The 16,356-nt window shown below is 42.3% G+C and overlaps 1 protein-coding gene across 1 annotated transcript in view; it reads left to right on the top strand.

Annotated features, from left to right (window-relative positions):
* The first annotated feature begins 230 nt into the window (after positions 1 to 230).
* Positions 231 to 16,356, top strand: part of LOC130291613 (proteinase-activated receptor 1-like) — a 109,314-nt gene continuing 93,188 nt past the window's right edge. The window contains exon 1 of the mRNA XM_056540577.1: positions 231 to 245. The gene's annotated coding sequence lies outside the window, so the exon portion shown is untranslated. The remainder of the gene's footprint in view (positions 246 to 16,356) is intronic.

The following is a 16,356-nucleotide window of genomic DNA, read 5'->3' as shown; positions in this document are numbered from 1 at the left end:
TTTATTTAATGACAAACATAAAACCGTATCCGGTTTAAAAAGAAATGTATTAAACCGTATGCAACCGGATATCAGTTTTCAAACCGTATACGGTTTAAAACCATACAGAAGTATATACGGTTGTATACGGTTTGGTCCGATTTTGAGACATATGTTGTTTTTTTTTTTTACAAAAAACCTGATACGGGAACCGTATTGCAAAAACGAGATGTGAATGCAGCTTTAGCCAGTTCTGGAGTATGTAGGTAAGAGAAAGAGAGAAGTGAAGAGAGAGCGAGAGCAATGCTTCAGGTGGAAAGCGTTTCAAGAGGCAGTTCTTTAAGTCTTGCGGTGTACTTGCTGATCTCTGTGCATTCCTTCACTAGGATGTATTGTCATGTAGTTATATCTACTGTATCTATCATCTAATTCTATCCATCTATCTACCCATCATCTATCTATTTATCTATCTATCTCATATCTATCTATCTATCTCATATCTATCAATCTATTTATATTTATATATCTATATTTTATTTATAATCATTTATCTATTTATATTTTTTATCTTATCTAGTTAGCTATCTAGTTTTCATCTCATTATATCTATCTATTTATCTATCTATGGGTCTATCATCTAGGTATATCTATCTGTCATCTAGTTATATGTTGCTATTATATATATATATATATATATATATATATATATATATATATTTATATATATATCCTATCTATCTATCTATCTATCTATCTAGTGGATAAATGCAGCACACCAAACGGAAATCCAATAAAGTGCAATTTATTCCATGGTGTAAAGATACAATGTTTCAGTAGCCTTATGTCACCTTTTTCAGGCTACTGAAACATTGTATCATTACACCATGGAATAAATTGCACTTTCCGTTTGGTGCGTAGCATTTATTCACAAGTTATCAAGTTTGGATCACCTTGCCAGAGTGCACCCGCTGCATCTTTTTTTTTTTATTTTTTTGGGATGTGCTGTTCCTATCTATCTATCTATCTATCTATCTATCTATCTATATAATAGAGGTTGCTAACAGGTCATTGGTGGAAAATGTGATCTCTCTGATTTAGCTCACACTTTCTTTGTATAATAGAGATGAATCTTACCCTCAGAGATATACAGCATACACAGGAGCACCGCTGCCAGCCACCCAGGTGTCATGTTGAGTCTATTGAAAAAGAGCAAAGTTCCTTACAGTGTTCTATACACATATATACGGGGATGTTCCACCCAGTGTATCCATTATGGTCACAGCTTCCTGGGGTGTAACCACACCCAGATTTTAGCAGCTACAAATGTCACGTGATTTATTATATTATGGACATTCCTCTGTAGATTCTGATCTGATCGTGTTCTCGAATTACAGAGTTTTACAGTTAAAACCAACTACTCAAAACTGCACATTGGTCTTCTAGGGGGGTGGTCTTCTCAAAGAATGCATGATAAATATGGAAATGAGAATATGTCACAGATAATCTGGTCTGGATTAGTGTTGCTCGCGAATATTCGCAATGCGAATTTTATTCGCGAATATCGCATATTCGCGAATATAGCATTATATATTCGTAATTACGAATATTCATTTTTCTTTTCTTCACAGTACACACCACAGTGATCATCCCTCTCTGCTTCCAGCTTGTGTGGTGTAAAGAAGGCTCTAATACTACTGTGTGAGACTGGCGTGCGAATTTTCGTATATGCGAAGATTTGCATATGCTAATTTTTGTATATTCTAATTTTCGCATATACAAATTTTCGCATACGCGAAAATAAAACGCGAATATTACGAATATGTGAATTTTGCTAATATATGACGAATATTCATCCATATATTCGCGAAATATCGCAAATTCGAATATGGCCTATGCCGCTCAACACTAGTCTGGATAAGGGGGTGGTCATCTCAAAGAGTTGGTCTTTTGGAGCGGTTTACCCTATATCTCAGCAAGCATTCACCAACATAAATGATAGCATCTTGCACCCTCTCGCTATATAAACTTGCATTCTCAGCTGATCTAAGTGTGAATGTTTATGAGGAGTTAAAGAGATAACTTTGAACGGACTGCTGAGATATCTCATATGTATGACTGGCTTAGAAGGAATTTCCCACCATAAACATTTATTACCTGTCCAGAGGATAAGTGATAAATTATTGTTCAATTGGGGCCCCACTGGTTAATAGTACATATGTGTGGACATCTTCACTTTTCAGCATGACCGGGGTGAGAATTTTGTATAGAGCAGCCCTCAATCATGTACACAGCCACCCTATAGCACAAAGAAACACAGTCCAGATCACTCACTACTTCTGCTTAAAATTCTTAGGTTTTTATTTTCTTCAAAGTTAAAAGCAGCATCATAACGATCTTTTCAGCATACTAATAATACTCTGCAAACAAGAAGAAACGTCTGGGCAAAAAAAAAAAAAAAAAAGGGGTACTCCGCCCCTAGACATGTTAACCCCTATCTAAAGGATAGGGGACAACATGTCTGATCGCAGGGGCTCCGGCCGATGGGACCCCCGCCTTCTCCCGGCTGGTGCTGTAGCATTACAATTAAGTAATCCTGGTGCTTCGGTGATCATGATGTCACAGCCGTCACTCCTCCCCACATAGACATTAAATGGAGGGGGCATGGCGGATATGATTACCAGTGATCCGGCACAGAACGGAGTTTGCTCCGTGCACTGATGTCTGAGGTACTGCGGAAGACCATTGTTGGGGTCCCCAGCGGCCGGACCCACGGGTTAACATATCTAGCAGCAGAGTACCCCTTTACAGTTGCTGTACAACACAGGTCCCACAAGCTGAAAAACACCAACACATTTCAGGCACACTGGTTCCCCAGCCATGATTAAGGGACCATTGTGCCCAAAATGTGTGGGAGTTAACCAGCTTGTGTGAACAACTGTATGCTCCACAGGAAGTTGAGTTGTTCTTTTTAGTCTGACCACAGTCCTCTCTGCTGACACCTCTGTCCATGTCAGGGAACCTCAATAAACTTCATTTTATTATACTTGTGCGCTGATTAAAGATGCTGCCCTGCACTTCTATGCGCTGGGGTTGCTTGGGGTGGTGAGCTTGATACTTTGCTTTGTTACTAGTAGTACTCCAACATGTTTCAAGCACAGCCTGGTGCTGTTAGTCACAGAATTGACTACCATTATACATCTCTCATCTTTTAAAGGCAATATTAGGAAAACACCCAGGATGAGCTTAAATTATAACTGTCCTTAGAATTTTTTGCCTTAAAAAAATAAGCATTTTCTTAATAAACTTCATTAAAAAATGTATTTGCTAAAGATGTGAAAAACTTGTTTAAAAAAAAAACGGCTACTAGTGCTCAGGTCTCTTTCATTTTGTCATCAGACCTTGGTCTGTTAGTATGATCTGTGTTCTAACTACAGCAACAATGGACAGACTTCCTGGCATGGAAGGTGGGGTTATCTCCCTGCTCTGCTCATTCTGCGCCTCACTGGACTTGCACCATATACTGTGGACATTAGCATTTTTGGAGATTTTACAACTAATAACAGTAACATTTTTAAAGGAGACAGATTGTTACAGCCTTTTGCTAAATATATTAAAACAATGTTTACTGTGCAAAGCATTCCAAAATGCACGAGTTACTCAATCCTTGACAAGTCCTTTCAACTAGACTTTCAGCTAGGCAACAAACTTGACTTGCTTGTTGGCGAGACTATTAGGAGGTATGTCTGAGTTTAGCTATACCTAGGGTCACAGAACTAATAATAATGTGGATTATTTTGGCGACAGACATTATATACATAGTATGGTACAATGGCTAGCACTCAGTTATGGGCACCACATTTGTAGGAGAAGTATAGACCTTATTCAAAACAACTTATCAGCTCCACTTTGTGACTAATAACTAGTCAATTTGTAAGTTTGTACAGTATTACAGTGTGTGGAAGGGGCATCTAACTGAATTTTGTCCCCAGGTAAAAAAAAAAAAAGCATCATCCGTAGTGATAGCCACCTTTATATGCCATAAATGTGCTCAGAGCAGTTGTCATTTTTTGCTCCCCCTTATTATTTTTGACACGTTAAAATGCATTTCTAAGTAGGGTGTGACTATGAGCACTATACAAACATCTTGAAGTCTATAGCTTATCCTAAGGCTTAAATCAAAAGGTATTTAAAAAATATATATAAATACTATAGTCTACTGGCTAAAGGGGGTTTCCAGGCAAAGAGGTTTTTTTCCTGTTGCAGTTAAAGTGATAAAAAAAACTATGTTTACCAGGCCTGATCCCCAGCTGTTGCCATCTCCTCAAGTGCCTGGTCCATGCTGTGGCCCTCTTCTTCCCATCTACTGTGATATATTGTGCAGCCCACTCCTCTCACCAAATCCCACCGTGTTCTAAAAATAATACTGGGGTGAGTGAAAATTGGAAAAAGGATCAAATGATCCAGGGTTTTGAGTATTTTCTTAGCCAGAGAAGAATAATGCTGAACAAGGGACCCTCTGCATACGCTAATCTCTTCAATAAGCTATGGTTGGAGTTAGAGTCACAGAAGTTTCCTGTATATGCCCTACATACCAGGATTGTGCCACAAAAGCACCAGAATATACATAACAGTAAGCAAGTATTAGTTAGCCAACCTGTGTAGGCCATCTACAGAAGAGTACAAGCTAATTGGGCTGTATCCTATCTGCAGCCAAAAGGCATCCATATTAGTAACTTTACTTACATGTGTGAAAAGCAAACTGCAGCTAGAAGCACATAGGTTGGGAAATACCGGTATAACTGCAAGAAAAAGCAACTTTTGACTGAATATTCATTCATCTGCTCTAAAGACTGTAATGTTCCACTCTGTGCCAAAAGACTGTATTAAATTTGGATTTGCATTGAAGATTCAGTATTGGTGTTCAAATTATTTTACATAATCTGAGGCTATGTTCACACAGCGGAATGTCTGTGGGGAATTCCGCAAGAATATTCCCCACAGACATTTCACTGCAGCAGAGTCCTGTTGATTTCAATGGGACAGTGGAATTTCCAAAATCCTGATTCCAGGGTTTGCAGAAAGAATAAACTTTTCTATTCTTTATGTGAATTACACTCAGAAATGCATTACCGCCTATGAGAGGGTGCATTTTTAGGAACGGTCCTAGCGTCCACCGGATTATTCAAATGTGTGGAATGTCAAGAGTCAACATTTTCGGCCGTGTGAACCTGGCCTTAGTATGCAGAGATTATAGTCACTTTGCACAATGGGGACAACAACAAGGATTGTTGGGATCACAGGGGACCCTCAGGTTAGCTGCACCACCCTGTCATGTGACATTATCATCTGCTAGTTTACAAGACTTCTGTTCTAAGCTTACCTGTACTATTAGGCTAGGCTCAGACTACGGAATCTCCGGGCAGAAAATTTCCGCCCGGAGATTCCGAGTTCCGCCTGTGCCGACTGAATAAGTCGGCGCTAGGACCGCGCGGACACTGCAGTCTCCTATAGACTGCTATGTGTTCTGCTCGGATTTCCGCCTGAAGAAAGAGCAACCCCTTTCTTCAGGCGGAAATTTCTAAGCGGATTTTCAAAGCGGATTTTCCGCTTCACAAATTCCGAAGTGTGAATTTGTGAACGGAAAAACATTCACTACACTAGACATTTTAGCAAGCGGAATTTCTGACGTAAATTTTACATCGTAATTTCTGTCGGAAATTCCGTAGTCTGAACCTAGCCTTACACCCAATATCCTGTACCTGTACTATTACACCCAATATCCATTTGAGTACCACAATTAAACCCCAAATTCTTAAAGGTTACACTGACCGTTTTCTTTTTTAACACAAATATGCCAATGCTTCTGGACAAACAAATATGTGCATTCCCAGCTGCATCAGTATTGCTGCTTCCGGTACCAGCATGCTGCTCTTCCTGGTGCTGAGGGTCATTCTGTCATAGTGTCGCTTAGCCAATCACAGGCTTAGGCAGGACACCGCTGCGAACATAACAAAAACCTCCTGCTCTGTATAGTTCCTGACATGGAAAGAGGTGTCAGCAGAGAACACCGTGGACAGACAGAAAATAAATTCTACAAGAAAATAACTTTCTCTGTATTATACAGCAGCTGATAAGTACTGGAAGGATTAAGATTTTTTTTATAGAAATAATGTACAAATCTGTTTAACTTTCTGGCACCAGTTGATTTAAAAAAAATGTTTAAGGATCAAGGGCGTACTTGTATGCCATGATGCCTTAAGTGGGTTTGAAACGAGCACAGGAGCTGCGCTCACTTCTAAGCAGTGAGTGTTGGCTACTATCAGTAGCCAGATACTTACTGCTAATGACAGGCAGTGGCAATCCCTCCACTGCTGAGCAATAGCGATGACAGCGTCTAAAGTGAAAATGAAAGTTCCTGGTAGCTCAGTGGTGCTCACTGAACCCCCGGGACATGATTGCGGGGATTCGGTGAGCTAAGATAGCAGAGGGGTCCATTACCTGCCTCCGATTAAATTATGTAGTCTGGGCTTAAAATTATATAAAAAAAACCCTACCTTAATAACAAATTTAAACACCCATATTTTCCCATTTTACAAAAAAAAAAATATTCAAAAATTAACATGTGGTATTGCCAAGTGCATAATTGTCAAATGATTAAAATCTAATGTTTATGATCCTGAACGGTAAACAGATCAACCCCTTAAGGACCGGGCCATTTTAACACTCATGTTTCAGAAGACAGGAACAACGGTGGATTAGGATCCGCTGGACCTGTGTGGCAGATGACTCGGACTGTACCAGTGAGCGGAGTCTAAGGTGCCGCTGGTTTTCACCAGAGCCCGCTGCAAAGTAGGATGGACTTGCTGCGGCAGATGGCACCCAGGTCACTACCCCTGCCATGGCTCGACCACACAGGTGGCTGAGGAGATGCGAGGCACAGGAGGGATAAGGCAGCTCGTAGTCTGGATAGCAGAAGGTCAGGGCAGGCGGCACAGTAGTGTAGTCAAGACATAGCAGGAGTTCAGTAGGCAGGCGGCAGAGGAGCAAGGTCAAGTCACAAAGCAAGGGCTCAGATACACGGCAAGGCAATACTGAGGAACATTTTCTCTAAGGCACAAGGCAACAAAGATCCAGCAGGGAACTGAGGAGGGTGGAGGAATTTATAAATGAGCCACAGGTGGATTACACTAATGAGCGTACTGGCCCTTTAAATCTTAAAGCTCCGGCGCGCGGGCGTGCTCTAGGGGACGGGAGCAGAAAGGCGGAGGCAGGAGAAAAACCAGGAGAGTGACAGACTGGAGCTCTCATGCCGACGCGTCCTGTGATGCGAGTCCCAGCCCCGTTGGCAGCAGCAGGTAAGGGGACCATGCGCTCACGGCCAGCGTGTGCAGCCAGAGCACATAACGTAACAGCCATTTTTCCTTTTTGCACTTTCGTTTTTTTCCTCCTCACCTTATAAAAATCATAACCCTTTTCATTTTCCACTTGCAGACCCATATGAGGGCTTGTTTTTCGACCACCAATTTTACTTTGTAATGACATCAGTCATTTCCCCACAAAATCTACGGCAAAACCAGAAGAAAAATATTTGTGGGAAAAAGAAAAAAAAAATTACAATTTGTAAATTTTGGGGGCTCTTGATTCTACGCAGTGCACTTTTTGGTAAAAGTGACACACTATATTTATTCTGTAGGTCCATACGGTTACAAGGATACCTAATTTATCCTTGTAGTAATGATAACTACATGCACCAAAATTAGTATGTTTAAAATTGTCATATTCTGACCCCTATAATTTTTTTTTTCTGTATATGGGGATGTATGAGGGCTTATATTTTGCGCCATCATCTGAAGTTTTTATCGGTACTATTTTTGTTTTGATCGCTTTTTATACATTTTTTGGGGGGTATGCACCCTGTTCCAAATTATTATGTAAATTATATTTTTGTCATTTACCTAAATAATAGATGTAAATAACAGTCAGCATAATTTTCATGTCAACTACTATTAAGAGAACAATTCAAATTTTTTTGAAAAAAAAACCTCATAATGATAACAGTATTTTTTTTAAACATAAAAAACTTACAATGCACTGTTCCAAATTATTACGCACAGTACGTTTCAAAACTGGAAATTGTCATTCGTTGTGTTTGCAGTAGATTTACTGAAATCAAAGGCTATTTCAATCAAACTTTTAACAACATTTTAACAGGTCACGTTACATTTTAACAGAGGACCCTTATTTTATAGCAGCTTCACAAGTCTTGCATCCATTTGAACTTGTGAGTTGTTTGCAAGATGTCAGAATAGCCTCCCAGAGCTACTGTTTGGATGTAAACTGCCTCCCACCCTCATAGATCTTTTGCTTGAGGATGCTCCAAAGGTTCCCAATAGGATTGAGGTCAGTGGAGGATGGAGGCCACACCATGACTTTCCCAGGTATTTTTCTTTTTTTTTTTTTTTTTTTTTTTTTTTTTCAAAGTAAAGTTTTATTGTTTTTAACATACGAAAAAGTAATAAAACAATTGGCAAGGCAATATGGCGGTATATAGTAACAAATATCACATTACTGTAAAGCCTTGTAGAACAATCACATAACAGTAAAGTCATGTAGAACAATCTCCCTAGTTCGAACTATATATCCATGTAGAGCGAGAGAGAGCCATGGGAGAAAAGAAGAAAAAAGAAAGTAATACTATCTCGCCATTTTAAAGCTGGGATAACATTGCGAATGGTGTACACTCTTCAGGGATCACATGAGTTTCAAATCAAGCTATTCAGGATTTGGAGTGTTATATTCTAATCCCAGTTACCGAGGAGAAGAGAGATGTATGCATCACAGCAAGAGGGGAAGAGAAAGAGGAGGAAAAGGAGTAGTCGGGGGGAGAAGGGGGAAGGAAAGAAAGAGAGAAGGAAGAAAGAGCAGGTCACTTTTGGAGACACTTACCTTCCGGACCGGAACAGCCCGGTCCTCCGCCCAGGCCGGTCGCACCAGCGATCATGAAAAAAGCAGTTCATTATGGTGACAGGTAGGTCACGTTAGTGTCCCAAGTGCAGGGAATCAAACTCCGGCGATGTTAGAAACGAGAGCCAAGGGCCCCAGACGGCCCGGAATCTGTCGTGTTGATGTTTAGAGTCAGCAAGCAATTCTTCTAACCTACATATACGGGAAATTTCCTGAAGTAAGGACGAGAAGGTGGGTGGTCGGGGTGAGCGCCATAGTCTTGGAATCACAGTGCGTGCTGCTATCAGCATGTGGTGTAGTAAGCTAGCGGAAGCTCTAGGAAGGGTGCTGGGGAGTATCGACAGGAGGACAAGTTCAGGGGTCCTCGGGAGCGCGCTGGAGACCATGCGTGACATGAGGGCAAGCGCCTCACTCCAGTATCGTTCAAGTTTCGGGCACGCGAACCAAATATGGGTCATCGTGCCTCTCCCTTCATCACATCTCCAGCACACATCCGAAGCCCCCGGGTAGATTCGAGATAGCAAGGACGGGACTCTGTACCAGCGTGTCAGTATTTTATAATTAGTCTCGTGAGCCTTACTAGAGACAGTCGTCCTATGGCAGAGAGAGAGCGCCTTTCTCCACTCCTCATCTAGGATGGGATGTCCCAGTTCATTCTCCCATGAGGAGCGGAAATGAAGTGGGGGAGTGGCAAAGTCATTTAGGAAAAGAGCGTAAAGGGCGCTAACCAGCTTGGGGGGTGGAGATGACGATATACAAAGGCGCTCAAAATCCGTCAGAGGCCGATGAAGGGAGAGTGGGCGTTTGTTAGTATTATAGAAGTGTCGGAGTTGTCCCAGGTATTTTTCTGCCCATTTCTGCTTGTGAGCATTGGTTAGTGGTGGCCGAATAGAAGATTTTGCACAGTTGCAAGACTCTGGAGGACTCTACACCTTGATGTCCGTGGGACTCTAGAGGCACCAGCAGCATCAGATATCTGTTTGCTGCTATGTAATTTTATTTTAGCAGCTGCTCTCTTGATCCGATGCATGGATCTGGCAGAAATCTTCCTCAATGTGCCTTTATCTGCACAAACCCGTCTGTGCTCTGAATCAGCCACAAATCTCTTAACAGTGTGATGATCATGCTTAAAGGGGCATTCCAGGATTTTTATTTATTTGACTATGCTACAGGGGCTGTAAAGTTAGTGTAGTTCATAATATAGTGTCTGTACCTGTGTGTGACGGTTTTCTCACAATTCTTCTGTGATTTTCACCCCACTATTTATTTTTAACAGCATACAAAATGACTGTTGTCTCTGATTTTTCCCAGCTTGCAATGCAGCCGAGACCTGACTCACTAGTCAGCTGATGACAGGGAGCCTCTCTGCTTCAATGGGTGGAGCGATTGCTTGGTGGGAGAAAGATCAATCTGCAACTAATGCAACAGCTGTAGGCACCCTGATTAAAAACCACAGGCCTTTTGTTTCAATGGGTGGGGTGGCTGATGTTTGGGAGGGAGGAAAATGGAATTGTGGGATTTGTAGTCAAAAAAATAAAAGTCAAACAGGAAATATATGTTCACAAAAAGCTAGCCTTAGTATTATGGTAATCTCATGACATAGCCATTTAGCCCCAGGGCAAGCGCAGATCCTTCCAAGCATGTCCATTACTGTCTGCCAGGTACTTACTAAAATCACCTTATGGTGGATAACCCCTTTAAGTTTTCGTGAAATATCTAATGTTTTCATACCTCGTCCAAGTCATTGAACTATTACACTCTTTTGTGGCATCAGTGAGATCCCTTTTCTTCCCCATATTGCTTGAAAATGGTGCTCTTCTTAATAATTTAGGTCAATACGATTAAAATGATACCCATGATTATACACTTTTCTATTACTGTTGCGCTTAAAAAAAAAATCGCAAACTGTTTAACCAAATTAGTACGTTTAAATTCCCCCTATTTTGAAGACCTATAACTTTTTCATTTTTCCGTATAAGCGGTGGTATGAGGGCTAATTTTTTGCGCCGGGATCTGTACTTTTTACTGATACCATATTTTCTTATATTAAACTTTTAATACTTCTACGTTCACAGCGTTCACCGTACGGTATCATTAACATTTTAATAGTTGGGATATTTACGCACGCAGTGATATCAAATATGTATATAACATCTTTTTTTTTACACTTTTTGGCGGTGAAATAGGGAAAATGGGACAATTTAAGTTTTTATTGGGGGAGGGGGTTTTTCCAATTTTTTTTAGTTTAATTTTTTACTTTTTTTACTTTTATTTTTACATTTTAATAGTCCCCATAGGGAACTATTTATAGCAATCATTTGATTGCTAATACTGTTCAGTGCTATGCATAGGATCAGTATTATCGGTCATCTTCTGCTCTGGTCTGTTCGATCGCAGACCAGAGCAGAAGACCCCGGTAGACGGCCGGAGCAAGGTGAGGGGACCTTCGGCCGCCATGCTGGATGATCGGATCGCTGCGGCAGCGCTGCGGGCGATCCGGTCATCCATTCAAAGTACCACGATGCTGCAGATGCCATGATCTGTATTGATCACGGCATCTGAGGGGTTAATGGCGGACATCCGCGCAATCGCGGATGTCCCCCATTACGGGCGGGTCCCTGGTGCGTTAAGTACCAGCTCACCAGGATATACATTTACGTCCTGCGTCGTTAAGGGGTTAAATTAGGCTCATCTTGCAATCTAATTATCACAGGTGTCCGAAATTGTTTCAGTCATCAAAAGAGCCCTGAGACACAATGCCATCCATGAGTTAAAATGAAAAACAAAATATTTAATCCTTGTGACACTTAAAGAGTACCTGTCATCAACAAAAACTTTTAATATGTTGTTCATAATCATTAATGAAGCGATATTGTAATATATCTTCATTAAAAAATATTAATATTTATACCAGTTTTTTCATTTTATACTTTTGGCCACTAGGGGTCACTCTTCTATGCCTGGTCTGCAAGTAGCTTCCTATGCTTTTCATAGTAAGTGTACAGCTTTTAGGACTAATGCTGAAAGGGTTCTGGTCCTTCCACCGGAAGTTCAGTACTCTCAGCTCAGGACTCGCTCCCAGCCTGTGAGCTGAGAGTACTGAACTTCCGGTGGAAGGACCAGAACCCTTTCAGCATTAGTCCTAAATGCTGTACACTTACTATGAAAAGCATAGGAAGCTACCTGCAGACCAGGCATAGAAGAGTGACCCCTAGTGGCCAAAAGTATAAAATGAAAAAACTGGTATAAATATTTATATTTTTTAATGAAGATATATTACAATATCTCTTCATTAATGATTATGAACAACATATTAAAAGTTTTTGTTGATGACAGGTACTCTTTAAATATCATTTGCATAATAATTTGGAACAGGGTGTGTATATATACATATATATATATATATATATATATACAAGAAAAAAGAAAGATAGCCGGCACAACAGCCTAATACACGGGTGCACACTGCCATGGCATCAGAGTATACAAAAAAAAGAGGATTGCAGCAGCACACATTGGTCAAAAAAATTGAGGCTCTTAGCGCACTTTTTGATCAAAACGTGTCCCCCATCCACCACGGGGAGGTGGCCTCATTTAGGATGGGACCCTAGCACAAATTCTGAGCCTAACACTCAACTATCCACTCACCTCTGCTGGGCATATAGCCTCTGACTGGGTGACATGCTGGATCCATTTAAAACTCCACCTGTGAGAAAGGGGGAGGGGTGCACAGCTAAACAGGGTGCCATTACCCCCTGAATTGTACACACAAGAAAAAAGAAAGATAGCCGGCACAACAGCCTAATACACGGGTGCACACTGCCATGGCATCAGAGTATACAAAAAAAAGAGGATTGCAGCAGCACACATTGGTCAAAAAAATTGAGGCTCTTAGCGCACTTTTTGATCAAAACGTGTCCCCCATCCACCACGGGGAGGTGGCCTCATTTAGGATGGGAACCTAGCACAAATTCTGAGCCTAACACTCAACTATCCACTCACCTCTGCTGGGCATATAGCCTCTGACTGGGTGACTTGCTGGATCCATTTAAAACTCCACCTGTGAGAAAGGGGGAGGGGTGCACAGCTAAACAGGGTGCCATTACTCCCTGAATTGTACACACAAGAAAAAAGAAAGATAGCCGGCACAACAGCCTAATACACGGGTATATATATACACACACAAAACCTAAAGTAAAGGCAGCATAACAAACAGAGAAACTTATGAAGATAGTGTTGCCTAACAGTCACCGCTCTAACCTGTTAACTTGCATGGGCCTTTATCACAGATAACATACATTTGAACACAGTCCTGTTTTTCCTTGTCAAACAACAAGCTGGACCCCTTAGACCCAGTAACCCCTTAAAAGGGGTTATCCGACTTTCACCATTCCTGAGAAAAGGCGTATGGTATACTAATAAATAGTCACTGTGCCTAGTAGAGACATTTTTAAAGATTTTTAATAATGATACTCAGGAAAATAAGTAAATAATGCTCCTTTGCTCCCACAACATTCACTGCTTACCAACTGTAGATTACATTTCCCATGAGTCTTTAGTGTCCCTGTATCTTTCCCACCCTTCCACTACTCCTACATGTGCATATTTTTGCTACAGATCTGCTGCAGGTTTGTGGCTGCAGATTTTTCTGCCCATTGACTTCATTGGGCAGCAAAATCTGCAGCAGCAAAAATATGCACGTGTGAACGCCACCTAAGGGTACATTCACACGTGTATATTTCCCGCTGCAGATCTGCTTTTAGCAGCTTTTTGCTACCCATTGAAGTCAATGGGCAGCAAAATCTGCAGATACAGCAGCAGAAAGTATGCATGTGTAAATGTACCCTTAGGGTACGTTCAGACGAGCGGATTTTCCGCGCAGATTTCGTAGCGGATCCACTGCTGAAGGACCTCCATATGCTGCCTTTACATGTGCCTGCTCGGAGCAGCAATATGCACCTACGAGCAGACACACTGCGATGCGCAAGTCGCCGCTCGCATGCGCAGTATACTCGCACATCGTGGCAGCTCTCGGCCTAGCTCATTGAGCTGGGGGAGCGGCCGCAATGTGTGCGAGTACACCGTGCGGTGACTCGCACATCGCTTCAGTGTGTCTGCATGTAGTGGCGTATTGCTGCTCCGAGCAGGCACATGTAAAGGCACCATACAGAGGGCCTTCAGTGGTGGATCTGCAGCGTAAAATCCGCTGTAAATCCGCTCGTCTGAACGTACCCCTAGGCTAAGTTTCCACTTGTTTTTTCTTCTGGCAATTTTTGGAGAACTGCCACAGCAGTTTTTTTTATTTTTTTTTATTTAATTTTTATTTGTTTTTCTTTAGTAACATGAACATAGAAACGATTTCTACAAAGATGTACAAACAACTTGAAACACGTCAGTATAGGGCCATCAGTAACCCTGCTTTCGTCCTGAAGTGTCTTCCATGTGGATAAATCTTCAGGGACTTTAAGAGATTCAGGTTTGTCACCCTCCTGGGCAGTTAGAGCACTCTGGCTCACGAACCTTTGGTAGAAGTGAAGCATCTCCACATCTTCCCACACATCTTCAGCTGGAGGTGCTTCCCCCGGGGCCATGCGAGAAAGTACATCCGCATTAACGTTAGTTTTTCCACTGTGGTACTTGATGTTGAAATCATAGTAGGCCAACCGAGAGGCCCAGTGCTGTTCAAGAGCTCCCAACCTGTTCAAGAGCTCCCAACTTAGCAGTGTTCAAATGGGCCAAGGGGTTGTTATCAGTGTAAACCGTGAAGGGAGTAGCATCCAAATAGTCTTTAAGCTTCTCAGTAATGGCCCAGACCAGGGCCAGGAGCTCCAATTTGAAGGAGCTGTAGTTAGCGTCATTCTTCTCGGCGCCTCGGAGATGTCGGCTGGCGTAGGCAATTACCCTCTCTTTGCCATCTTGTACCTGAGGTAAGACTGCTCCCAGACCTTCGAAGCTAGCGTCTGTATATAAACGGAATGGCAGGCTGTAGTCAGGATACGCCAAAATAAGGGGTTCCATGAGGAGGTATTTCAGGGCTCGGAAGGCATCCTCTTGATCTTCGGCCCACTGTATGGGTAGCATCCCATTATAATTCTCCCGGGCAGTTCCTCTCAGTAACCCGGTTAAGGGTCCAAAAATTTGGGCAAAGTGGGGGATGAAGCGTCGGTAATAACCAGCAAATCCCAGGAAACTTCGGACGTCTAGCACTGTCTTGGGTGAAGGCCACTCTCTCACAGCACTCACTTTGTCCGGATCAGGCTGGACTCCTTGAGCACTGACAACATGTCCCGGGGAGTGTCCTTGCGGCTTTAACAAGTGACATTTGGAGGGTTTAACCTTAAGCCCATGTTGGATAAGGACTTGGAAAACTTCTTTCAGGTGGTCCAGGTGTTCCTGATTTGTCTGGGAATAGACAATGACATCATCTAGATACAACAGAACACTCTGGAAGTTAAGATGTCCTAAACATCGCTCCATTAAGCGTTGGAAAGTAGCCGGTGCATTGCACAGTCCGAAGGGCATGCTTTTGAACTTGAAGAGTCCCATGGGGGTCACAAATGCTGTCTTCTCTCTATCCTCCTCCGCCATTGGCACCTTCCAGTAACCACTTGTCAAGTCCAGTGTGGAAAAGTAGGTGGCAGACCCCAGTGCCGTCAAGGATTCTTCAATACGGGGGAGAGGATAGGCATCCTTGTGAGTTATGCCGTTCAATTTCCGGTAATCTACACAAAAGCGGATAGTCCCATCTTTTTTCTTCACAAGGACCAAAGGTGCGGCCCAAGGACGCTGGCTCTCTTGGATGACATCAGCCTCTTTCATTTCCACGAGCATCTTCTTTATGGTCTGATACATTCCAGGAGCCACGGGGCGATGCCTCTCCTTAATGGGTGGATTGTCCCCAGTGAGAATCCGATGTTTGATCATCGTGGTCCTGCCAAAGTCTGTGGGGAATTTTCTGAAAGCCTCTTGATATTTCTTAGCTACCTGGATGATTCCTTCCACCTGTTCCCTGGGGGTATCCTCATCCCCTATTTGTAGTTGGCCCCACCAAGGTTCCGCAGGATTCTGATCAGGTCCTCGTTGGGCCACTTGTGATTTCGAGACCACATCTCTGACGTCTAAATGGTGCAGTTTAGCCACAGGGGTATACTTGGGTAGCTGGATGGCAACTTCAGAGAGATTAATGAGTCTTATCGGAACTTTCCCGTTACGTACTGTTACCAGGCTTCTAGCTGCTCGCACTAAGGGACAGTCTTCCAGTATGATGGGTTCCAAGAGCGCTTGGTAATCTTGGTTTTTCACCCCAGGTCGGGCACGACACCAAATAATTGTCTCCATCTGTGGCTGTAGAATAACGGCACGTATATCTTGGATCCTGACTCGACAGATTTCTCCTTGATGATTCACAAACTT

The sequence above is a fragment of the Hyla sarda genome, chromosome 1 (genome assembly GCF_029499605.1).
Source record: "Hyla sarda isolate aHylSar1 chromosome 1, aHylSar1.hap1, whole genome shotgun sequence".
Classification (NCBI taxonomy): Eukaryota; Metazoa; Chordata; class Amphibia; order Anura; family Hylidae; genus Hyla; species Hyla sarda.
Note: the sequence above shows the minus strand (reverse complement) of the source record. Positions and strands in the feature narration are given on the sequence as shown.